The sequence below is a fragment of the Rhinopithecus bieti genome, unplaced genomic scaffold (assembly GCF_001698545.2).
Source record: "Rhinopithecus bieti isolate Rb0 unplaced genomic scaffold, ASM169854v2 scaffold_15136, whole genome shotgun sequence".
NCBI classification, from domain to species: Eukaryota; Metazoa; Chordata; class Mammalia; order Primates; family Cercopithecidae; genus Rhinopithecus; species Rhinopithecus bieti.
The window spans coordinates 331,114-335,500 of record NW_016808217.1 but is presented as its reverse complement, the minus strand read 5'-3'; the positions used below and the strand labels follow the sequence as shown (position 1 = coordinate 335,500).

General features: G+C 36.8%; 1 pseudogene across 1 annotated transcript in view; it reads right to left on the bottom strand.

Moving 5' to 3' along the window:
* Positions 1–50: 50 nt before the first annotated feature.
* LOC108538066 (40S ribosomal protein S24 pseudogene) overlaps positions 51–4,387 on the bottom strand; it is a 56,412-nt pseudogene continuing 52,075 nt past the window's right edge. The window contains exon 6 of the transcript XR_001887991.1: positions 51–479. The product of XR_001887991.1 is annotated as a 40S ribosomal protein S24 pseudogene (transcript). The remainder of the gene's footprint in view (positions 480–4,387) is intronic.

The window sequence follows — 4,387 nt, the reverse complement described above, 5'->3', positions numbered from 1 at the left end:
CTGCTCGTGAAAATCCAAAATGGACACAGGTAGCCTTTACTGCAGCACCTTTACTCCTTCGGCTGTGATTCAATCTCCAGCTCACTTTTGCCAGCACCAACATTGGCCTTTGCAGTCCCCTGACTTTCTTCATTCTGTTCTTGCGTTCCTTTCGTTGCTTTCTTGAGGTCTTTTCTTCTCATACAGGCCATGTCTTGCAAGTCTATGTTTGGGTTCATTTTCTTTGCATAATCCAGGGAGTCATAAATCATGCCAAAGCCAGTTGTCTTGCCACCACCAAAATGAGTTCTGAATCCAAATACAAAGATGACATCCGGTGTGGTCTTGTACATTTTGGCTAGTTTTTCCCGAATTTCTGTCTTAGGCACTGTTGCCTTCCCGGGGTGAAGAACATCAATGACCATTCGTTTCCTCTGAAGTAGTCGGTTGGTCGCGAACTTTCTAGTGCGGATAGTTACGGTGTCGTTCATGATGGCGGCCTATCTTCAGACAGGGAGGAAAAGAGCAGATTTATTTTTTTAATGTCTGTCAACAGCATGGGATTTGTCAATAAGTTCTGAAAATTGCATCAAAAATTGTTTAATTACTTCTTGTTTTGGCAGCACATGTATGAAAATTGGAATGATACAGAGAAGATTAGTATGGCCCTGGTGCAAGGATGACATGGAAATTCACGAAGCATTCATTGTTGTTTGGAACTCTTCTGCATTGTTGGTGGGAACATAAAATGATGCAACCACTATGGAAAATACTATGGAGGTTCCCCCCAAAATTAAAAATAGAATTGTCATACCATCCAGCAATCTACTTTTGGAAATATATCCAAAACAAATTAAAGCAGGATCTTGAAGAGGTATTTGCATACCTATATTCATTGTAGCATCATTCACAATAACCAAGAGGTGGAAGTAGCCTAAATGTTCGATGACAGGTGAATGGATAAAGAAATGTGGCATATACATACAATGAAATATTATTCAACTTAAAAAAAGGAAATACCATCCTTTTTTATTGTGTAGCACTTGCTACCACATGAATAAATCTTGAGGACATTATAGTAAGTGAAATAAGCCAGTCACAGAAAAGACACATACTGTGTGATTCCATTCATATAAAGCATCAAAAATAGGCAAACTCATAGAAACACAAAGTAGAATGGTTGTTTCCAGGGTTTGCAGAGAGAGGAAAACTAGAGTTGGTGTTCAATGGTTATAGAGTTTCAATTTTACAAGATGAAAAAGTTGTAGAGATCTGTTGCAAAACAATATGAATATGCTTAACACTACAGAACTACATACTTAAAAATGATGAAGAGGGTAAATTTTACACTGGGTGTATTTTATCACAATTTAAAAAATTGTTTATGTAAAGGTAACACCTTCCCTGTAGGGCATAGCCAATCCTTTGTTTTAAACATGTCTAGAGAGAAGTGGAGAGGGACTCTCCTTGTGGCCACTCTAATGGGAGGCAGCTATTTATTCTAACTCCAGTCTTAGCAAGTCCCATGTTCTCTGTGGATCTTGCCTCTCCAAGGTCCTTCTTTAAAGTATGGGTGCTGGGTCCAAGTCAAATATTCTAATCTGGCCTGTGATGTGACCTGGGTAGTAAGGATTTTTGAAAACTCCTTGGAGCTTGAATTGTAGCTATGGCTAATAGGGCATTGGCTGGGTCAGTGATTTGTCACTTTTGGAAGTTTAAAAATGATCTTCTTGAGGGTCTTGTCAAACTGCATACGCTGAAGTCTTCTCCATTCTCTTCCTCACTGTCCCAGGTAATTCTGATTACCACCATCACCCCTCCCTCAACTAATATGAGAAATATAATATTAGAAAGCCCTTTGCAGAGAAAATACATTCATGAACCTCAGTTACAGGAGCTTGAGTTCATTGTCAGCTGGGTTTGTACCTCATCAGGGTCCTTATTGAGATTGGTAAGACAGTCATAGTTTAGGCTGCACATGTACACATAGCCCACCTATCCTTTTTCATCTTCAGAGTCAGTCAAAGCTTACAGGTAAAATATAGCACTGGGGCTTAAAATCAAACTGCTGAATGATAACAAAACTTCATTACTTTATTTAGAAATTAAGTTTGACAGGCTATGAATAATTTAGAAGATGATCTGAAGAACAAAGGAATAACATTTTATTATAAGTTCAACATTTGTGTGGAGTTATTAAGCCCTGCCAAGGGTTATTTTCCTTGACTTCCTAAAAATAAGTGGTGTCTGAGGGAACTTGAAACATCCTGGGGATTTTAGCTGTAGTATCAGGGCATGCTTAGGATAAAATAATCCCAAACGGAAACAATGTTCTACATACGTAGTCATTGTAAGCCAGTTTAGATACCCATGAGATCAGAAATTTGGCAGTACGGCAGACAGGGAGCTTGCCAACTTAATGCTGTTTAATATTAATTAAATTTAATATAACCCAGTTATATGTATTTCAGATATTCCCAGGCAGAATTCCAGAAAAGAAGAAATAAATCTATATTCATATTATACATAGTTAAATTATGTTATTGAAATTTATTCATAATTATACATTCACATTATATAATATATATTATCATATCTTCTAATTTTCTGAACATTTCTAGAATAACTGAAAAGGAGGAATGGATTACCAATCAATAATTTTCATGAAATAGAAAACTTTACTTGTGTACTGACACAAGTATTATTCATACAAATACAAATTCTCTGTATACAATGAGGAAGGCTAAAATAATGCTACATGTCCTGCACAATAAACATGCAGAAGTGAGAGCAATTAAAGTTGCCCAGAATTTTGTGAGAAGATACCATGGAGGAAGTGACTACTTGGCTGTGTTTTAAAGCATTTCTAAGATATCCAATACCACTAGGAAACATCATTACTGAAGTGGTGCTACCTTGGAAAGGTATCCAGTAACACTTAAAGAACAAAGGATGATAACAATCTTGGTGGATATTCAACTGCATCAAAACTTTGATGGCTTTCTCTTTAGGATGATGATCACATCTTACACATACAGTAAAACTGTCATTGTTCCTTTGTCCTCTGGTACAAGTGTGTGATATTTACAACAGGGCAAGAAGTATGCAGTTTCTATTGAGTATCCCAATTTCTGTTATAGTCTTTCTAATATTTAGATGGTTAATAATTAATGAAATGTATAGAAAACTAAATTTGGCTTCTCAGCATTGGCTTTAATGTAGCAGACACACTGGTTGTACACACGGGAGAGAGTGGAAAATCTTGTGGCTACAGGGTCATAGAACTTGGGTCTATGATCCTTGTCATGTTCTAAAACTCACCCCACAGACCACAGATTTTGTTACATATAAGATAGTGGATAAATCTATACTTCACAAGCTGAAATTATTAATAAATTCAGTGGGGAGTTTTGAAAATATGCAGATTCTCAAGAATGATTAGCCCACAATTTATGTATGAAGTAAGTCCTAGGAATGTGCATGTATAAAAATCATCCAGAAGAGATTGTGGCTTCCAGCCAAGATGGGATAACAGAAACTATGTTAACTCTTCTGCAGAAACTAAAAAACTAGACGAAACATATGACACAATGATTTTTAAAATGTTAGATATCAGACAACAGAAGGCAATAACTCCTGAGAGATAGAAAATAAATGAGGTGAACCCTGCAATTATCTCAGCTAACTGCTTTGAGAGAATTTCCAGGTTGTGTTGTTAGTGGGAGGGATCAAGATTGAGCCTGGTGGTCTCTGCACATTGGGGAAATCGACTTGGGAATATAAGGAAGCTGAAGTGTCTAGAGTTTACAGGGTAAAGTACCAGAGAAGAGAGAGTAGTACACAGAGAGGACTCTGAAAAACTGCAGAGTTCTCCCTCTAGTCTTCATCTGAGTACTGATCGGTTGCACACATGTAGAAAAGTATACAAGGACAAGGAAAAAGGCAACATCAACTCTTGATAAAAACTCTCAGCAAACCAGAATATAAAAGAAAACACATTCAACTTATTAAAGGGCCTTTGTGAAAACCTATAGTTAACATTAGACTTAAAATGGAAAATTATTTTCTTTAAAATCAGGACCAAGAAAGGATTATCTGCTCTCATCACTTCTACTCGATGCTGTGCTGGATGTTCTAACTAGTGCAAGTAGGCAAGAAAAAGAAAACAAATGCATCCAGATTGAAAAGAGGTACAAACAGGAGCTGGTTCCATTCCTTCTGAAACCATTCCAATCAATAGAAAAAGAGGGAATTCTCCCTAAATCATTTTATGATGCCAGCATCATCCTGATACCACAGCTGGGCAAATACCCAACAACAAAAAAAGAGAATATTAGACCAATATTCCTGATGAACAATGAAGCAAAATCCTCAATAAAATACTAGCAAACTGAATCCAGCACTACAT